Source organism: Ochotona princeps, chromosome 24 (assembly GCF_030435755.1).
Source record: "Ochotona princeps isolate mOchPri1 chromosome 24, mOchPri1.hap1, whole genome shotgun sequence".
NCBI classification, from domain to species: Eukaryota; Metazoa; Chordata; class Mammalia; order Lagomorpha; family Ochotonidae; genus Ochotona; species Ochotona princeps.
Genome location: NC_080855.1, coordinates 23,727,004 through 23,748,900, shown reverse-complemented (window position 1 = coordinate 23,748,900; position 21,897 = coordinate 23,727,004). Strand labels below are relative to the sequence as shown.

The following is a 21,897-nucleotide window of genomic DNA, read 5'->3' as shown; positions in this document are numbered from 1 at the left end:
AGTCAGACCAGGAGACCAAATCCAAGCAGTAGTTGAATGTCCTGGAAAAACTCCTTTATGCTGTTAGTTCCAGGAAAGAAAAAAATCTGCTCCCCAAATGACATCCACATGGAGTGGCAGAAGTGAGGACAGGAAGAGACAGAGCGGCAGGAGCCCCGAGCCTCTCAGCAGCGGTCACTGGGCAGGCCCGGGGCTGGCACTGTTCAGGCACAGGAGCAAACACATTTCTTCCTGTACTCAAGCCAGTTTGAGTCCTGTGTGTGTACAAGTGTTGATATACATGTGCGCATGTCTGTATGTATATACATTGTGTGAGCATGTACACGCTTATGTGACTGACACCTGTGCAAGTCTGCGGTGGTATAAGGCAGGGCTCAGAATGTGTTAGTGTCTGAGACCAAGGAACCAGAGAAGCATTTAGCGGAGACTTCAATTGTGCCTGAGTGAACAGCACCAACAGTCTATCCCCGGGAAAAGGCAACACAGGTGTACCCTACAGCGTGAACCTCTACTTTTCCTTTAACACCTGCCCTGAGTGCCCATGGCTCTGCGATTCTGCTGTGGCCCAGTGCTATGTGCTAAGTCTTCAAGGTGTGTTGGTCCAGGGAAAAACCGGTCCGTTGAAGCCTACTTTCACTGCCTCTGATAACAGGTCAGATATCCTTCTAGACTCCCAAAGCAACCACAGACGACTCTGTATCCAGTGTTCTGAGGTTGCAAACAGCCAAGCTATAAAGACCTAAAGTGATGGCCGATACTGCCCCCTGGAGGTAGAATGAAGCAAAGCAAAACGCTGCAGCAAACATTTGCGTTTCCAAAGCTTGGGGTGTTGGGGGGACGGTGTGAGGGGTAGTGGAGGTAGGTGGGCGGAATATGTCCTCTCAAAACATTGCACGTGCCAGGTGGCTCGCCGAAGGCAGAGTATGAGTTATCTGTGAGTAGCTTAACTCATACTCGTTACTACCTGCTCAGCTGGGTTCCTCTTCACCGCTACCAATGCATACCTGGAGTCTTTCATGTCTTGTTTCTAGGTTTAGAGAAGATCAGCCCAGATCCAGAATCAAACATTTCTCCACAAAATATGCTGCATTTTGAGGAATATATTTTTTTCTACAACTCTCTTTTACAAAGTCACTTTCAATACTCAGCTCTGTGGTTTTTTTTTTTTTAATATTTTTATGCACAGAGTTCTCTTGCAAAATTGTGACTGTGTGTTATCAACTCTCTTATCCTGGAAAGCTGGGAAGATTTTGTAGATCTTGAATGAGTTTATATTTTAAGCGGGGGGGGGGGTAGGGAGAACTATTAATGCTGCTTTCAAAAAGGAAACTTTAAATGAATGCCATACATGGAAAATCATTAGCGCTTTGCCATAAATAGAAGGTAAGTGCAGACATAAATACAGACCTGCTAAAACAGGAAAGGCTGACAGGCCCCCTGAGCAATGCACAGCCAGGGAAACACACGCACAGGGTCTCATGAGGGGAGCGGAGTTACTGCTGCAGCGAAGGCTGGGACGGCCCTGTGCTGTTTCCTGAATGCCTGTGGCGGCCAGGCCCTGGTCCGGACACTGCACACATCAGGAGCCAAGCTTCCAAGCTGTGTGTTCCTGTTCAAGCGAGGATCTGAGAATTGCATCGGAACAAACGGGAGATCTCTATCTCTCTCCCCATCTTTCTCTCAAATACTAAAAAGTTTTCAAAGGAGCACCTATCGGATGACCGTAGCTGAGTGTGACAGAGGGGAGGGGAGGTCTGAGGATGCCTCTATGTTAGAGAAGCTTTAGCCAGAGACCAGTGACCCCGACAGAGGTGAAACCTCCCTCCCGACGGTGCCCGGACAAAGGGGGCTTCAGGAAGGACTGAGCCCCTGTGAGGAGTGGCCTGCAGAGGGGTTGGGACAAGCAGCCAGGGCCCCTAAGGAGGATGCCTGCCATGGACTGCGAAGAACTGGAAATGGCCAGAGGGCTTTGGCAAGAGTGGATTCATCTCTCCTAGTTTGTAAGCAAGTTCTGGAGTCACGAAGGCCCAAGAGGCTTAGCAGAGGGGCTTGCGGTGGGGGAGAGGGGCCTGGGCCCCTGTGTGACACACAGCCTATGCTGGCCAGTGATGGGGCTGCAGGCAGCCAGTGACGCTCCCTTGGCGCCAGGCCTGCACTGTGAGACTGACTGGAAGCAGCTTGTGCCTGTCAGAGCTGCTCAGCCTTGCAGCATGGCGCCCTGGGCCTGACGGGAGCAGTGTGGCGGAAGCCTCCCTCCGCCCTGTCTCCATGCACCTGATCTGCATTAGAGAAAACTGCTTTTCAGAAACATGGACCTCCCCTCCAGCACCTCCTTCCCAGGGGGCAGGTCCCTGGATGCTGCCACCAGCCCTGAAAACTCCTATTTCTCCTGCTGGTTTTCCTAGAGATGGACATATCCATCCCTAATCCCACTCTGCCCCAAGAGTCACTCTGCCCCCCATCAAGGTCATGGCCCTTACTGTCGCCCCAGTCGTGACTGCTCCCAACTGCCCGACAGGAAACAAGTTTATCCCAGGGTCTCTCACAGGAGCCTCTCCTTGCCCTAGTCCTGAACGCCTCCCATTCCTTTGTGGTCTCCACCTTGAGGCTGCCAGACCGGCCAGGCCATAAGCATCCGCTAGCTGCCTCATCTCCTGGCACCAGATGGATTCCTGGCATTTGCAAGGTGCTTATGAGGGATTTGCCGATAGGAAGGAAGAACGGAAGGGAAGAAGAAGGAGGATGCAAGTCCAAATCACTGTTCTAGCTGTTGACTTGCAGACGAGATGGAAATGGAAAAGCAGGTGCTCCAAGACAGCATGGTGGGGTGGGGAAGACGCCATGGAGAAGAGGTGCCTGGGCCACTGGGCAGTGGGTGTGCAGAGTGCGGGTGTGGGAGTCTGGCTGTGCTCTGTGGGGGCTGGGCAGGCTTCAGACAAGGTGTTGAACTGTCAAGGAGCTCACCAGGAGAATGAGGCAGCCAGCAGAGCGGCTGGAAGGTCAAGCAGGAAGGGGATGGCACGCACGCAAGTACAGTACAGTATAAGAGAACCCTGAAGCCCAGCTTGGGGCTGGGCAGGATGGGGCACCAAGAGAGCACACAGGTAGAGCTTGGTTTTGGCCACCCTAGGCCTGCGCCAAGCTCAGTGAAGGCAAGAGGTGTCCAGGACAGCACGGCAGGCTTTGAGGGCCCCACACGGGATGTATACTTACACACCACAGTCACGAGTTTGACCATCTGGAATAATGTCCATCAAGCGGTACGATGTGAAGTTTCCTCCCACCACCACCACCATCACCATCACCACCACCACCCCCGTCCGCTCCCTGACCGTCTGGAACTCTGTTCTGCTAAATAAGATTGCTATAGGAGGCCACAGGTTTATTTCAACTTGGCACATGCCTGGGCCCAGCAGATCTAGCCAGAGTGGAGTTTAATTGTAATAACTGAGCCCTGCTCTGTTGCAGAAAGGGCTCGTGGCCTACTAACTAAGCTGTAAACAAACAACTAGTTAAGCTGCAACCAGCCAATGGGTTGACTAAGCTGCGGCCAATTAAGTTGTTTTCTCATCTCTTCCTCTTTGTTCTACAAATGCTGTCTGGTCACATCGTGAGCCTGGAGTCTCACAACCCACTCTGGTTCTGGCGGCTGCCTGACTCTAATTGCGCAGGTTTTGCTTAGATCAACACGCCTCCGTTTAATTGGCCTAAAGAATTTTCCTTTTTCCAGCTCCTTTCCTGCCTATTTTCCCCCAGGTAGATAGCACACTTCCGATCGTATGTCAGGATACACTCGTGAGCCGCGTGCAACCACCAGTCTGGTGAGTGAGCAGGACAGATTTTAAACAAAGCCACCAGCTCACCCGCCTTGCCCAAGCACAAGGGCAATGTTTGGGAGGTGGGTGTGTGTAACATCACTGACTTGAGGAGGGAGCTGTGCCTGTGAGTTCATCGCAGATGACAACGGAACCAAAATCTGAAGGCTGAGCCAGTTCCATAGGAGAGGAGAGTGACCACAGCAAAGCAGCCTGAGGACCATGAGTGAGTGCCAGGGACCAGCTCAAGCAGGAAGGGTGGGAGCAGGAAGGCCAGTGGGGCTGTAGTCAGGGATACAAAGGGAGCAGGTGGCACTGCCCATGGCAGGGAGGAAGCCGCTGGGGGGGTGCGTGGGAACTGGAACAAGGGCTGAGGGAGCCAAGAGTAGGTGTAGGAGCAGATGAGAGGCTGCTGCTGGTGCTCGGACCACAGGTGTTAACGAGAAGCAGGAGGGAGGTACTTCCAAGGTGATGGCACAGTGCCTGGTGATGGGCTGGGAAGAGGTGGTGATGGGTTAGCAGGAAATGCGGATGACTCTGTAACTCTGGCCTGGAGGGGCAGTGATGCCATGGGTCCAGAGGGGACTTAAGGCATGCATGGGAAGTGGCTCATGAGCTGGCCTGTAGGGGCAGCAATGCCATGGGTCCAGAGGGGCCCTTAAGGCATGCACAGGGAGTGCCCCATGAGCTGGGCTGGAGGGGCAGCGATGCCATGGGTCCAGGGGGGACCTTAAGGCATGCGTGGGGAGTGAGCAGTGCACGAGCAGGCACTGGATGAACATATGTGGGGCTAAGGACTCTGGCACAGTGAAGGTGCTGCTTCCTGTCTGCTGGGCCCCAGCCCAGGTTGGGGCCCGACTGAGCCCTGTCCAAGGCCCAGGGTCACGGCCTTGGGTGTGTGTAAGTGGGTACTATACTGGGTGTAGGTCCAAAGGACTTATCACTGCCCAGCTGCCAGGAACACACATGATAGCTGGTGGCTCACGGCTCTGTCCCTTCTCATGCAGACACCCAAGGTTGTCCCTGCTGGCTGATACTGGTGGGTACCAAGGTTACAAAGACCCCGGTCCCTTACCTCAGCTGGAGACATTTGGAAGAGCCAGCCACCCTGACCCAGCATCTGTGGGAGGCCCTCCCCAGGAAGCCTGCACCCACAGCTCTTCCTCAGGGCCTGCTTGCGGGGGATCTGAAATGGAGCGTCTTCCCTCCCCGACCACAAGCTGCCAGGATAGAGCTGAGACTGGCTGCGCCCAAGACGGCCGGTATCTGCGTGTTTGAACTGAACAGACTATCTCAGCTCAGCCAGGATTTGCCACACAGTCCTGAATTCCAAGACGCCAGACTCAGGTTTTAAAAATACAATCAATTCCTCGGGGTTGCAGGCCCCAATTTTCGATTGTGAAATATGGTCACCATGGAGGTGCGTGACATGGGGTCCTCAATCACTGGGCCTTCATTTACCAGCAGAGCAGCCAGGGGGTGGGGTTGGTTAGGACTGCGAAGCCTCCTTCAGGAACAGCACCCGGCTGGCAGGGAAGAAGCCAGGCACGCAGAAAGCGAGACAGACTTTCGTTCAGGTTGCTCTGTTTCAGGAGCGAAGAATGGGACCAAGAATGTTTCTTCAGTCCCTGAGGAAGCACATGTCTGTTCCAAACGCTGGTTCTTAAGATGGAAGAGTAGCCCACAGTTCCCAGGGCCCTCAGACTGTGCACTCTGGCCTGACGGGGTGAGTGGCAAATGGCATTTGCACTGTGGGGACGGGGGGGGGGGTGGTCAGGGGTGACAGAAATGGGTGTTCAGTGTGGGAGTCAAGATGCAACACCATTCTGATCCCTGCATGGCATGTTGGAGTGCCATGGTTCAAGTATTGGCTCTGCTTCCAAGTCCACCTTCCTGCCACGGCGCACTCTTAGAGCTGATGGCTCTGGCTCAACTCCTTGGAACCTGTCCCCCTGTGTGGGAGAGTCGGATCGAATTCCTGGCTTTGGGGCATTCAGGCAGTGAGCCAGAGAATGGCAGCATTCTTCATTCTCTCTCTCTTTTTGCCAAATACATACACACATACGTACATAAATGGAATTCCAAAACAACATGATGATGCCATGGCAGCATTATCCACGAAAATCAAAAAGGTAGAAGCCACCCAACTCTCCATCAGCAGGTTGCAGACCACTCGATGGAATATTACTCACTTGTCGTTTGCTGTTTTCTGTTGCTATAACAAACTACCCGAGGCTGGGTAATAATGGAGAGACTCCGGCTCCTGGGGATGGATGCCCAGGAGCACAGCATTGGCATCGGCACATGCTTGGCTTCTGGTGAGGGCCGCATGGCAGAAAACAGAACGGCAAGCAGAGGTGCATGGAGGAGGAGAGCACCTGGTGAGGTCACATGGTGAGGAAGTCACACCTGCTCTGCGACAACCAGCTCTTGTGGGAACGTCTATATCAGCCCCTTTCCGAGGGCGGCTCCCTCGCCATCCAGATGGTCCTCTTCAAGGCCCCACGACTGCTCCACACTGCACGCTGGGAACCAAGCCTGGGTGTGACTTCCACTGGAGACAAACCACATGCAAAGCCCAGCAGCCACAAGAAAGGAGGAAGCGCTGCTGTCAGCCCCAGTGCGTGCAGGCCTAGGAGACACAGCACGTGAAGGGAGCGAAGCTAGGCCCAGGAGGCCACCTACTTAGGACCCCATTTCTACAAAATGTCCCTAACAAGTAAATCCATGGAGATGGAAAGATCACTGGTTACCAGGGGAACGGGAAAGGAAGGAATCGGGAATGACAGCAGAGAGGGGCAGGATTTCCTCGTGGGGTGATGAAAATGTTCTGGAAATGCATGGTGGTGACAGTTGTCTAATACTGTGACTATACTAAATACCACACAACTGTGCACTTTAAAGTCGTGACTTCTGTGTTGCTGTGAACCATATCTGACATTAAATTAAAAACAAGTGCCAAAATGCCGGGATGATAATTAAAAGCACCCACTGTATAAATACTAAGTGGGTGATACACATTAAAGATAAAGAGGATGTTGACCAGAAACACTAAACTATTTCCGGCAGCCAGTGCTTGGCCTAGCAGGGAGGGTATGGGCTAACGCACTCAAGTGTCAGTCCCAGGGCCTGATTCCCAGCTTAAGGACTTGGTTCTAGTCTCCCACCAGTGCAGACCCTGGGAGTCAACAGGTCACAGCAAGAGCATGTGTGTCTATGCCATCCATGTGGGAGCTGGGGACCGGATTCTCAACTCCTGGTTTTATCCTACCCCAGCCCTGGACATTGTATTTGTGGGAGTGAGTCAGTGGATGGAAGCTCTAGACTTTATCACTGTCTCCCTCTCAAATAAAGAAAAAAAAATACATACATATGTGTGTGTGTTTAAACATATCAATTATGAAGATTCATAGATAACCCTAGACCCAGCTCTCTGAGCGAACCCTACAAGCAGTTTACACCAGAAAAGCTAACACGCACCTGGCATTCATGCAAAGAAAAGATGACATAATTTTTTTAAAGGATACAACTTTTCCTTTCGCTGTGTAAGAAGTGGCTGAAGCCCAACTGTTTCTGGAGAGAGCAGCTGGTTGTAGGATTTGGCCTGGCTCGGGGAGAAGGGCTGTGATCACACCACTGGTACAGGTGCCAGGCTGTGACAATCACAACTTGAGTGGTGCACAACCCTTGAAGGTGTCACTGCAGATGGCAGGGCGAGGTGTGGTAGCAGGCGGGCAAACTGGCAAGGCCCACAACATCAAGGGTCAAGGGGAGGTAAGGGGCCCAGAGACAGAGGAGTTGGTCTTCTCTGATTTAAAACAAAACAACAAAAAAAGAGTTCAATGATTTCTCTACCGGTATTTGTCAAAACCGTGAGGTGGGGGAGCAGGAGAGGCAGATCAAGGAGAGGCAGTGTTTGATTTGTGCTGCTGCTCACAGGAAGTAAGGAGAAGACTTGGAGAATCCCTTTAGCTAAAAAGGTCGCGTGCCTTCTCTCCAAATATGCATGTTGTTTTTCAACTTCTCTGTATTTCATTTGAAAAGCAGAGAGAAGGAGAACTCTTTTGTCTACCTGTTCACTCCCCAGAGGTTTGTAACAGCCAGAGTTGGGCCAGGCAGAAGCCAGAAGCTAAGGATCCAATCCAGCTCGTCCACGTGGCTGCATGGCAGGGGTCCAACTATGTGAGCCATCACCTGGTGCCTCCTAGGATGCACATGAGCAGGAAGCGGCTGGCGGAGCAGAGCTCTGGGATACGGGACGTGACTTTCCCTAGTGGGGTCTTTACACCGGGCCAAATGCCCGCTGCCTGACACATGTTCTTAAGAGTGGAATGGCCACTCGCAAATCTCCTGCTCTCTCGGCCTCCTGCTCTCTCCTTCCAGTCCATGGCCACCACCTTGGTAACTTCCTTTACGAACAGCCCACCATGGCAGGGCAAGTAGTTTACCAAAGGCACTTTGGGGGAGTCACAAGGCAAACCAAACCAAACCCTGCAAAACCTCAGACCTGGCTATGCCATTCTCCTTGGCATCCAACCTAGAGGAGGCCTCAGGCAGGTGCCCAGGGAAGCATGCCAACAGATGCCACCTGGGATTAACTGATGTCCACCAAAAAGAGGACAGCTCAGTGGCCCATCGCCTGCGCCAACCCAGGAATACTGTGCACCAGTTTTTGAAAAGGGGCTACTTAAGAACAAGGACAGATCTTCAAGACATACAGTCTCAAGAGAATACACCAGTTTCAAGAGCATACTGCCAAAAAACACATTCATTTTTACCAAGGTAAGAATGCACAAACACACGTACATTACATATAAGGATATTTCAAGATGTTTGTGGAAAATGTAATTAAAAGATTCATTTTGATGCGAAATTTTGTCATAGTAGGCGTTTTCCAGGAATTTTTTTTCAAGGACTCCCTTGTATATTTTATGGACTCACTCAGGAACATAAATACACAGAGCCAGAAGGATCCATGCCAAGCTTATAGCAACAGTTCCTTAGGAGGGAATCGGAAAGTGATGGGAGCTGGCCAAAGGGATTTCAGGTTTATCCAGAAGATCTCCGAGGTATTTTATGTGTGAGGAATGACCTCAGCACCTCCCACTTTTCTCCTCCAAAAGAGAAGAAAAAATCACCAATGGCTCCACACGCCAGTCAGCTCCTTCCAGCTTTCCTCCTGAATGGATTCCTTCTCTATCATGCACGCAAGGTCTTCGTGAGTTTTACATTGAGCTCCTGATGTCCCTCTCTTCAACTTGCCCTCGCTCAGTCATCTCAGGAGATGACGAGCCCATCTTTCTGACCACTCAGATTTGGGGGTCTTCGTGATTCCTACCTTTGTCTTTTACCCAGCAAGCCTGGGAGCCCACTCCTTCTTCAGCAGTACTTCATCTGCTCCCCCCAGATTAGGGAAACAGGCCCCCCACCTCCTCCCCAGGCTGTGCTGATTTACTCCAGCTGATGTTCCCACTTTTGCCTTGAACCCCTCTATGTTGCTGAAACCCATCAGGTCACAGCTCCCACCTCACTCAGACTAGAAGTCCAAGCCCTGCCAAGTGGCCACAAGGCCCTACATCGCCTGCCCTGGACCCCTCTGTCGTGTCTCCCATGGCCCTGCCTCTGGCCACACAGATGCATGGGGCCCCAGGGCTTTGGCCCCATTCCCAGAGCTCTGCGTGACTCCTTGTATGTGTCTTCTGCCTCTGCTCAATTCTGCATGAGGCCTCCTTGGAGACACTCCCTAGCAGCCCTTTCAACTCTCTGCAGGCCCTACCTGCTTCAGGCTTTGGCTCAGATGTACTTGTTTTCTAAGTGTCTGTCCCCAACCAAGGGTACACATGAGGAGAACTTAAAAGAAGTTTGTGAAAAATGAAATTAAAAGATAAGCAAGAAAAGTTCTGAATCCATGCCCAACTTAGTTTTTTTTTTTTTTTTTTTAATTATACTCATTGTCTGTCCATATAGCTGTGACTTGGTGTCTATTTTGTTCACTGTGGAATCTCTGGGTGTGGGTACCCAGCTGGGCATCTAGCAGGTACTTGATTTATAGCTGCTGAGTGAATGAGCACAGCCTTCTCCATAGGGCCCAGTGCACCTGTTAGCAGCCTCAGCAAACCACTGGTTCCTAATATGCTCTGATTCTACTCATGGATCCTTCCAACTCCTACATATACTCACAGCACCACCTCTTTTATCTACCATTCTGAATCTTATCCTGAACTTCCAGACCATGAATCAAGCTTCAATGTTACTTCTCCTTGACCTTCTGGCCCACTTCAGTTCCCACCCCTTGTCCTGCTGGCTGAGCTAAAAATTTTCTCTTTGGGGTAGGTGTTGGGTGTGGTGGTTAAGAAGATGCCTGGGACATCTTACATACCATTTCAGATTGCCTTGGCTGAGTCCTGGCTCTACTTCTGATGCAGGTTCCTGCTAATGTACACCACAGGACACAGCAGGTGATGACTCAATGTGTGGGCTCCTGTCACCAATGTGAGAGATTAGGACTGTGTTCCTTGCTCCTGACTTTGGCCCTGGCTGGTCCAGCCTTGGCAGTTGAGGCATTTGGAGAGTGAATATGTTTCTATTTTTCAAATAAATCCAATAAAAACAAAATATAACAAAACAAAATCCCAACCACCAAACTAAAACCAAAAAACCTTGTACCCAGTGCGATGGCTCAACTAGTTAATCATCCTTCTCAAGCGCTGGGATCCCATATGGGCATTGATTTGTGTCCTGGCTCCTCCACTTCTCATCCAGTTCCCTGCTTATGGCCTGGGAAGGCAGTAGAAGACAGCTCAAAGTCTTGGAACCCTGCACCCACATGGGAGACCTGGAGGAAGAATTGGCTCCTGGCTTTGATTAGCTCAGCTCCAGCCATTGCTGCCATGTGGGGAGTGAACCAGTGGATTTAAGATCTTTCTCTCTGTCTCTTCTCTCTGTAAATCTGCTTTTGCAATAAAAATAAATCTTTTTTAAAAATTGTGACAGGGTTAATAAAATGCTCTTGTTTAAAGAGTTCATTACTCTTTGTTGAGTCATCAATTGTGCTGAGTGGTTGGCAAGTAGTGTCTCATGGAACCATCTCAACAACTGACAACGTAGCCATTACCGTCTCCATCTCACAGTTAAAGAAACTGAGGCACTCAGCACCACCTGATGAGGAGTAGTATCTGAACCTAGCTTTATTGGACTCCAACATCTGTGCTGGTAACTTTCACTATCAGGTTCCTTCACGAAATTGGCTCTGGAACCTCAGTCAGGGCTGAGGTGATGTCAAGTCACAAGAGAAAAAAGCAAAGCGAACCAACCCTCCCACCATCCAGGCCCAAGTCACTGGCCAGTCCTCAGTGACCCAATCAAGGCAAGAAGAAGCAGGGTCTGTTGCAGCAGCAGACAAAACTGGGCTCAAGTCCTGATTCCTCACTTTTTCTTTGTAAAATGTACAGTCAGGGTTACAGCTCTGAGACTGCCTGAGGCCAAGGTAAGAACAGTGGGACCTCATCGCTGGCCACCCATGGGTGACTAGGTCAGGATCAGGGTACTTGATTCAAGTGAGCCAATCATCCTGGGGATTTTGGACAGAAAGGTTCAGGGGAAAACTGGTGATCCACATGAGGGAATCTTAATTTGGGAGATGACTTTCTGCCAGGTCAACTAAGAAAAAGAGAAAAAGACTCGAGCTATACAGAGAAGATCTCAGCAGAACGTACATGCTACGAGACAGAGACAAAGAGAGATAGAGAAATGAATGATCTTGCATCTGCTACTTCACTCCCCAAATGCCTACAATAGCCAGGCCAGGTCAAAGCAAGACCCAGGAGCCTTGCCTGAGTGACAGAAACACCAGTGCCTGGGCCATCCTCTGTTGCTTTCCAGGCACATTCGTAGGAAGTTGGATTAGAAGCAGAGGAGCCAGGACTTGAACTGGTGCTCTGATAAGAGATGCTCTCGTCACAGGTGGAGCCTTAACCCATCACCTGTTGTTAACACCCAGACACATCTTTGCTCTCAGCTCCTGTGATACGCTCTCACTTCAGAGCCCTGTGATGCAGTAATTTAGTTCTCCTTCTGCTAAACTAGATGGAGTTTATCTTTTTAACCAAGTCCTGAGTAATACAAATCCCTTGCACAATTGCTCCTCAGTGTCTGGCCTTTGTAAATAACACCCAATACATGATTTGTAATATTATGATAAGCAAGGCACAAGGACGCACTATTACAGGAATGGGACAGATGAATCACCTTGCACCGGCATCTAAATTACTCCTCCTGGGGAGGGAAGAGGAAGGCGGGGGAGACATGCCATGGAGCCCTGTCCTTGGTCCTCTCCCACGCCATAATGTTATCAATGGCTGGGTCTGGCTGTGGAAGGTTGTTTATTAAGTCTGCGGCTGACATGCAGATGGGAGAGACATGTGGCAAAACCTGGATGACGGAATCCAGGTTCATCAGATCAATTTCTAAGGGCTGGGGAGGGAGCTGAATACAGCCTGATAAAATGCATCAGGGCCAAGGTAAAGGTCCTGTACAAGGGGAGAGTGTTGGGGGGGTTGGGGGAGAAAAGTTCTTGAGACGCGAGCCAGGGCTTGCAGAGTATGAGCTAACGGGCTAGTGCAGCTGCCAGACACTCCTACCAGCACAACACACACGTTGAATGTGTTCAGAATATTTGCTCACTCTGGGAGGCAGAGCAAGGGTATGAACATCCTGGAGGGACACTTGTTGGGTGCCGGGCCCCTTTTTGAACACCTGACAGCCACCGTTTCGAGGGATTCTCTTATTGATCCTGTGACTTAGGGACCAGCATCACAATTCTCACTTGACAGGTGAGGATGAGGAGGCTTGAGATGATGAAGAAATTTGACTTACGGAGTACACAACATGAACTCAGTTCAAACTAGGACATGTAACTTCATCCCTGAGTTTCACAGTCATCGGTTCACAGTTGGAATATTCCATTGGATCCTGAGACAGCGTTGTTTTTTAGAGAAGGATGAGCCTGTCTAGATGAAGGTGACCAGGAAGATGAAAACTCTATCAAGGAGTCCCCTTGAGAACAAATCGAGCTGGGAAGACCATGAGCAAGGACACCCAGCGTCTCCTGCACCAGTCCCCAGAAATGACACCATCTACAATCTTGTGACAGCATGGAAAATAAAGAGTGGTGCCCCTGGTGGACTCAAAACCACCGAGAAATCCCTGGGAGATGGCTGGCAGACAGGACTGGATTAATGAAAAGAAACACAAGCCGAAGCAGAAGCTATGCAGGACTCCCACAAAGGAGGGAGGCGGGGAGGTAACTCACTCTGTAGGGAGACACTGTCCAGGCTGAAGGTCAAAGAGATTCATTGGAGACTCAGGGGAGGGGGGAGATACCAGCGGGTGACTCTTCATCCACTCAGCCCTCGGGAGTTCTGACTGTGGGTTTATGAGACGGAAAAGGCGGGACGTGGTCAGCGGGAAAGGACACGCGCAAGCTGGGGAGACGGTGTGTTGGCATCATTCTTCCGGTGGCAGGTTCTGTCCTGCAGTCACTGGCAGAAGATCAGGGAAGGAACCAGAAGTCAGGGTCTACACAAGGGTACCCCACAGGCCAGGGAAGACCGGGGCCAACTACACACACCGGCTGAGTAGCCCTAACCAGAAACCCAAGATCCAAGATGTTCCAGAAGCTGAAACTTTTAGAGCATTATGTGGGCACTCAAGAGATTTAGATTTGGGGCTGGTGGTGTTGCACTGTGGGTTGGACTACCACCTATGACACCAGAATTCCCCATCAGAGTGCTGAGGCAAGTCCCAGCTGCTCCACGTCCAATCCAGCTCCCTGTTGATGTGCCTGGAAAAGCAGCAGGAAATGTCAGGAGTGTGAGCCGCTGCTACTCCACATGGGAGACTCAGAGGAAACTCCAGCCTCCTGGCTTTGGCCTGGCCCAGTCCAGGCTGTTACAGACATTTGGGGAATAGGCCGGCAGATAGAAGCTTCTGTCTCTCCTCTCTCTCGACTCCTGCTCTTTCTATATAACTCATATCCAGCTTGTGTAAGCACTAACAACCAAGGAAACAAAACAAGTTGAGACTTGTGAAATATACCAGATATTATTCATTGGATAGGAGAGGGTATTGCAAACAAAAAAACGGGAAGAGTCTACTGGAGAAAAAGAAATTACAGGCAAAATATTTAATCATTAAAAAAAAAATCAAAAGACACAGCAGGACAGAATAGACAGAAAATCAGTACTCTGCAAGGTCTGGCAGAGGCACCGACCCAAATATTTTTGGTGGAAGTGTAAATTCCAGTTTCCTCACGAGGCTTTTTCCAGGTTTCTTGCCAGGTGAGCTGGACAAACCCGCATTATTTAAAGCAAGAGTCAGCAGATAACAATTACAAGCCAAATCTAGGCAGCTCCTTGTTTTGGTAAAGAAAGTTTTACTGGCACACAGCCACACCCACTCATTTACATAGTGACTCTGGCTGCCTCAGAAGGATCAAAGGTGAAGCTGAGAGTTTGTGAAACAGAGTGCCTGGCCCACAGAGGCTAAAAATATTTATTATCTGGTCCTTTACAGAAAAGCCTTGCTGCCCCTTGGTTTAGAGCATGATTGCTTGGGTTTCTGGAAAGCTGGACTCCTAACCGAAACCAGGAATGGAGATGCGAGAAAAGAAAAAGAACTCTCACGAGATGCACAAAGGTTATTTCTAGAGGGGGAAGAATGAGGCACAGAATGTGAAGGGAGGAGGGCATTTACGTGTATAAACCTGAACATTTCTTAATAATGGTCATGAACTTGAGTTATCTTGCAATTTAATTTTTGTAAGAACAACTAAAGCTCTGACAAGAAACTGCTGATGCATTTGGAAACGCGGAGTTTGAATTGCGTTCAGCAAAAGAAAAAAAAAGACACAAAAAGAACTTATTCTGGGATCCCATCTGTAGGAAGCTTGAATGCAGGTAGCAATAATTTAGAGTCCAGATGTGGTTCCCTTTGAAGAGGTGTATTAACTGGGAAGGACCCTCAGAGGACCTCTGGGCTACAAGGGTGCTCTACATTTTCATGTGGATAGCGTTCTCTTAAAATTCCTTAACATTCCTCAGGCCCAAGGTATCCTAATGGCTAAAGTCCTCGCCTTGCATGTGCCAGGATCCCATGCAACCTCCGGTTTTAAGCCTGGCAGCCCCACTTCACATCTAGCTCCCTGCCAGTGGCCTGGGAAAGCAGTCGAGGACCGCCCAAAGCCTTGGGACCATGCACCCGCGTGGGAGACCTGGAAGAGGCTCCTGGCCCCTGGCTTCAAATCAACTCAGCTATGGCCGTTGATCAGTGGTGATCCGTTTCATCAGAGGATGAAAGATCTTCCTCTCTGTCTCTCCTCCTTTCTGTATATCTGCCTTTCCAATAAAAATACATAAATAAATCTTTTAAAAAAGTAATTATCCTAGAGAAAAAAAGAAGTTTAGAGCTTTGTTCAACTTCGCTGCTCTTAATTTCATGACTTTGTTTGAATTATTCGGGGCGTGTGGGAAGGCAGACGCTTTAGTGGCTTCTCATTGGGATCCAGATCTTATTAACTGCATGGAGTTGGGGAAGGCAAGCTTCGGACCATGCCCGCTTATCCTACAAGGAAACCAGGGCTTCTCTCATCTGAGATTGTTGCCCTAGCCTGCCTAGGCACCTGCCCAACCCTCCTGTTTGGCTCAGAGCCTCCTCCGGGCCCTGGGAAGTGGAGAGAGAGTGGTAGAGAAGGGAGCCATCCAGGGCTGGGTTTCATGTGGTTAACCCCCTCTGTTACTGCACAGCATCCTCACATGCTTGGGGAGGAAGGACTGCCAAACCTCACCATACAGACATAGCAACTAGAGTAAGGCACGGGGCACAGCAGTCAAAGTGCCTCTTGGGATGCCCTCGCTGCCGATCAGAACGCACAGGTGCAAGCCGTGGCTCCATTCCCCATTCGTCTGCCTGCTAATGCATACAATGGGGGAAAGCAGGTGATGCTGGCTCAAATGCTTGGGCCCCTGCATGGGAGACTCCGATGGAATTCTTGGTTTCAGGGTTCTTTGGAACATATTTTTACACATTTTACTGAAATGCAGTATATACAGCAAAAAATGCACATAAGTGTCCTGATGAGTTTTTGTCCTCTGATCACAGTCATAAGCAACACCTATATTAAGAACAAAATATACCAGTGGTCCTAGAGGTCTCACTGTTCTCTCTCCATTTCCTTTTTTTTTTTCCTTTAAAATGTTGCAGTTTATTAAATTTTTGTCCAATATCCACGTCTAAAGCATTAGAGGCGTATTTCCTTACTTCTTTTCCTAGTAAAACCTCTGTGATGTCATTTGTAAAACAACAGCAGGATTATTGAAATTATAGCATTATATCTCCATTTCCTTTTTTTTAAGATGGGGAAGAGTATATTGCCAGAAAAATCTGGAACGCTATCATTCTTGCAAAGCGGCCATGCTAATCTTCTCTGCTTAATTCCATTTTTAGTATGTGTGCTGCCAAAGTGAGCACTGGGCTCTTGGCTTTGGCCGGGGCCCAGCCCTGGCTCTTGGCATCTGGGGAAGGAACCAGCAGATGGAAGATCAATTTCTCACTCTCTCTTTCCAAAGTGAAAAATAAAAACAAAACAAAAACCCTGAGCCTCCACATGGCTAAAACAAACAAACAAACAAACAACAACAAAAACACTTGTCTAAGGTCCTCCTGCTGCCACCTTCGAAAGCGATCCACACACTCCTGCCCCTCTGCTAGGGCCCGTGGAATGCCCAGGATCAGCTGGGCCGGCACTTGCTGTGTTAACTGAGCCTAGATTGCCTCACTCACTGGATGCGGCTTATTGCTGCCTACCTCACCAGGGGATGATGAGGAGTGAGTAAGACAATGGAGACGTGAAAGCCATTTTTAACAACTGGGCCATCTGTCAGGTGCGCTGCAAAGTGGCCAGGAGGCTAACAGCTGCTGCTTTTTGCCTGCCTGCCAGCCTTCTCCCCTTCTTCTGGCAACTGGCGCCTGATTGCTCCCTTGGGAAGAAAACCCTGGGGAAGCGTGTGTTCGCCTTTGAGATTGAGCCCAGCTGCCCTTCCTTGGGGGGCGGGGGCGAAGGAAGCGAGGAAGCCCAGCCAGACACTCGCTGGTGCGTCTCAATCCACAGGCTTAGCCTCAACAGCTACTCTGGCCGAGGAGCGCCAAGGAGCTTGCTTTTGGCAGCCGTGGCTGAGAGCAAGATACCAATGACAGGGAGAAGGGGACCACCGGGAAGAAGGGACTGCCGCTCTTTCAGGGCTTAGGGTGTGTCAGGCACTGCTCTGAGCACCTCTGAGCACCCAGTAAGGCAGTGTCTGCCACTGGTCTGGTTCTATAGTTGAAGAACGTGAAACTCAGTGGTAAGAAGGTTTTGGGGGTAACGGATGAAGCAGGAATTACATCCTCGGGCCGTGTGGCCTCTTCCCTCCACACTGTCTGGCCTCTGTGGGGTCAGCCTGGGTCTGCTGGCTGTCATCGTGCCTCGGATAGAGGACACAGACTATTGGGGAACGGACTTGCTACAAAAGGAGGCAGAGTGCAGAGGAGTGAGGTCTGAGAGCCTAGATCTAGCCATGTCTGATGTCTGTCCACGTGCTTTTCAGGTAAGGCGACAAAATCACCTTTTTCTTGAGGGGAGGGGGGACCACAGAGTTGCTGTGACGAAGGCTTTGGTCACCTGGGCAGAGTCGGCATCGCAGAGCCACCGGCTCTTGTTGCATCTGGCCGGACCCCAGGGAAAACAGGTGTAGAGAAGAGGAGGAGAGGCACTTTGGCTGGGGGTGGCAGCTCTCCCGAGGCTGCTTTCAACAGGAAGCTCCTGCCCTTAGTGCTGTTCTTTTTCCAGAACCTAAGCCGTATTCTTGCCCCAGAGGGATGTGTCCGCTTGCAGGGACAGAGTAAAGGGAGGCACCTTCAAGGCAATTTCGGGCCTGCGATCTCTGCAGAGAAAGCTCTGCGGATGCTACGGTGAAGGGCACACTGCTTACCCACAGCAGGCTCAGCAGGGGAAGCTGTCCATGTTATCTCTCTCTGGTTGCAAATGGCTGCCCTTTGATGGTGTTTGTTTCTTTATTTTTTTTCTTCTTCCCTAAGAGTTTAATCTTGTGTAGGAAGTTAAGCCGATACCAGAAAGATTTTAGACGTGTCAATCTCCTTCCTGGCATTTTATCAGAAATTGATTCTCCTTGCTTTGCAAGGCGTGTGTCGGGGCCTTGCAGTGGTTAAACCTGGGCTCCAGGCACCATGTTCAGGGACATACCTCCTGCAGTTCCAGCCCTGATGTCCAGCTGCAGATCCACAGGGCAAGCTAATTGCATGGGGCACAGAGCACCTGTCTGTTCTTCTTCCAACACACAGAGAGGGCGGGGACGGCTGCCCAAACCACGCAGTGCTCTTCCAGGCCAGGTGTCTCTCCACAGCAGACTCTGAAGGGATTACTAATGAGGCGGCCATGGTACTTCCAAAGTTTAGGGAAAGGGGAAGCAAAAGATGAGCTGATTTTAGTCCTCCAAATTCTAAAATCTACCCATCATTTTTTTTTCATAATACACATGTGCCATGAACTTTTTGAAGACTTCCTTGTATATAAGGAATTCAAAATATTTGGCACCATGTTGTGGGCATTGTGGGGCAGTGGGTTAAGCTGCTGTGACACCCACAACCTGTACTGGAATGCCAGATAAGAGATCTGATCCAGGTCCTGCCACCCCACACAGGAAACCTAGACGGAGTTCCTGACCCCTTGGTTTCACTCTAGCCCAGCACCAGCTGGTACCATCATGTGAGGAATGAACAAGCAGATGAAAGATCTGTCTCTCCATCACTTAAGCCTTTCAGATAACGAATAAATATCTCTTAAAAATATGTTTGGGGACAGGCATGGTGCCCCAGTGTGTTCATCCTTCACTAGTAGCAGCAGCATCCCATGTGGATACCGGCTTGTGTCTTCGCTGCCTCACTTCCAATCCTGATCCCTGCTAATGGCCTGGGAAAGCAGTGGAGAGGGCCCACATCCTTGGGACCCTGCATCCACATGGGCGATCTGGAAGAAGCTCCTGGCTCCTGGTTTCGGATGGACCCAGCTCATCACTGCTGCTATCTGAGGCATGAACTAGCAGATAGAAGATGTGTCTCTCTCTCCATTTCTCTCCCTGTAATCTTTCACTTCTCTGCCCAGGAAGAACTGATTTTGGTAAAACCACAGACTGTGGAATGTCAGCTCTCAGGCAGCTTCAGCAGCCTTCGCTGTCCTTTTTTCAAAACCAAATGTGTCCCACAGAGCCCTTGAGGTCTGTAAATATGGAAGGGGCAGTTCGTGACTGTGCTGAAGGTCACACAAACACTGAGTATGTGACCAAGGGAGAGGGATAAGGAGGAAGGGGAAGGAGGAGGTGGGATCCTTAGTGTCCTGTAAAACTAACACCAGGATCAAAAGTCAAAGGGGCCCCCTGTAATCACCCCGGATGGGTGCTGGGAGCACCGGAGTGGACAGCTTTCCTCCTACCCTCTGGGGGACAAGGGGACTGGGGGGACTACAAGCGATGGCCACCGAATGGATCCCAAGATGGATTCTCTGCCACGGTAAACTGAACTTGAATCTGGCCAACACTCTGCAGACTGGCCCTTTCACGCACCATGAGGGATGAACTGGAAGTAGTACTGTCAATCCAACCCATGACTTTTTTTTTTAAGATTTGTTTACTTTTATTGCAAAGTCAGATATACAGAGAGCAGGAGAAACAGAGAGGAAGATCTTCTGTCTGCTGGTTCTGTCCCCAAGCGGCTGCAAATGGCCGGTGCTCAGCTGATTTGAAGCCAGGAGCTTCTTCCGGGTCTGCAGGTGCAGGGTCCCATGGCTTTGGGCCATTCTGCTCTGCTTTCCCAGGCCACAAGCAGGGAGCTAGATAGGAAGTGGGGCTGCCGGGATTAGAACAGGCACCCACATGGGATCCTGGCACATGCAGGGTGAGGATTTTAGCCACTAGGCTACTATGCTGGGCCCCAACCTATGACTTTTGATCCAAATAATCCACTTTTCAGAACCTAACCTTTGGCACAAAGAATTTGCTTCAAGAGTACTTTTTACAGTATTCTCAGCTATCAGACTACTGATAGCTTAGACTTTCATTAACCAGGAACCAGTAATATGTTTGTATATTTATTTAGTAGCAAAGTTTGGTCTCAATTGCCATGAAATGTCCTTAGATGGCCTTTATCGATCTCATTTGCTGTGAACATTTATATTTTGTTGTACATGTCTTAGTGTATTTGGCTTATTTTTTATTTGTCTTTTAAAGATTTATTTTTGGACAGTCATATATACAGAGGAGGAGAGACAAAGATCTTCCATCCGCTGATTTACTTCCCAAATGGCTGCAACAGCTGGAGCTGAGCCAACCAATCTGGAGCCTGGAGTTTCTTCTGGGTTTCCCACGTGGGTGCAGGGTCCCAAGGCTTTGGGCCGTCCTCGGCTGCCTTCCCAGGCCACAAGCCAGGAGCTGAATGGGAAGTGGGACCGCCAGGGTTAGAACCAGTGCCCATGTGGAATCCCAGTGTGTGTAAAAAGAGGACTTTAGCCACTAGGCTATTGTGCCAGGACCTTGGTTTATTTATTTTTAGTTCCTTTAAAGGCAGTGAGAGAGAGAGAGAGAGAGAAAGGAAAGGAGAGAAGTGAAGAGAAGGAGCTCTTCCATCTGCTGGTTCATTCCCCAAATGCCCTCAGCAGTTGGGCATGGGCCAGGTCGAAGCCAGGAGCCCACAAGCCCACAGCTCCATCTGGGTCTCCTACATAGATGACAGTGGTCCAGGTGTTGCAGCCATCACCTGCTGCCTCCCAGGTATGCTAGCAGGAAGTTGGATTGAAACCTGAGTAGCCAAGACTTGAACCAGGCACGCCAGTACATGATATGGGCATCTCAGGTAAGAGCTTAACTTGCTGTTCCACAACACGAGCCCCTATAAGTGTATTTGATCATAGGGTGCTTCTCCAAGACCTTCTGGGACAAGAGTGCTTTTCAAATGTAAAAATATGATCTGTCTGGTTCCAAAGGTTTCCTATGCATCCACAATGGAGTTGTGGAGTTCTATGCAGCCATGAAAAGTATGAGATTCGTCTATGCGCCCCGCTAGGCAATGCTCTCCAAGGCATGTCCAGGGACAAAGCAATGTGTATTACTGCTCTATGATATTAAGTAGGGGAGGGAGAGGGCACGGCGGGTCAGTTGCAGCCCTGTAGAGAAGCACCCAATCCCAGCCCTGCATAGTTGGAGAGTTGTGCAATGTGCCTGGAAGGACACATGCACTGACCACAGTGGTCATCTCTTGGAGGAAAACTCAGGGCTGGGTTCTTGCGCGCTCCAAACCCTCCTGACCAGACTCCCTGGCTTCTGAGTTGGGCTTCCAGAGAACAATCAGCCCCAGCTCAGAGAAGAACCAAGACAGGCAACAAGGTCCAGAGAGCGGAGGCACATCCATGGGGGGCATTTGGAGGGGACAGAGAGGATTGTCCAGACAACCTCATCCCAGAGGGCATTTGGGATCCTGGTCCCACTCTTCCATGGAATCCCCCTGAGATCCCCAAGTGTGCTAAAAGCAGGGTGTGTGTGTGTACACTGCTGCACATGCAGGCAAGGGGGAGTCTTCGCCTTTTCTAAGTGGGTGTGTTTAACAGCTCTGCCATCTTTCACAGTCCATTTGCAGAACCTTTTTATCAGGGAAGCCTTGTGCAAGGCACCTGAGTGCACCCCTGCCTTTGATCTTTGTGCTGACCTCCACGGGTGCGTCAGTATACAAAGCGAGTTGTCCAGGGTCACATGGCAGTCCTCCAGGCACACCTGGGCATGAATTCACAGTCACAGGGAACCATGTGACTGTGTAGGCCACAGCAGCCTGCCCAGAAGAGCCACTGTGGCCTGGGGACCAGTATGTACCCTGGAGGCTTGAGCTACACAATGAACATGATTCTTCCTCCTCAATGATTTCCTATTTTCTCTCTCTCTCTCTTTAAAAACACTGTATGATAAATTTACTTCCTAATGACTTTTGA

At 50.1% G+C, this 21,897-nt stretch overlaps 1 protein-coding gene and 1 pseudogene across 6 annotated transcripts in view; both read right to left on the bottom strand.

The window, feature by feature from the left end:
• The window catches only part of KATNIP (katanin interacting protein), a 165,253-nt gene that overhangs the window by 121,204 nt on the left and 22,152 nt on the right, over positions 1-21,897 (bottom strand). The gene's annotated exons all lie outside the window — the stretch shown is intronic.
• Positions 16,248-16,340, bottom strand: LOC118757822 (U6 spliceosomal RNA; annotated as a pseudogene).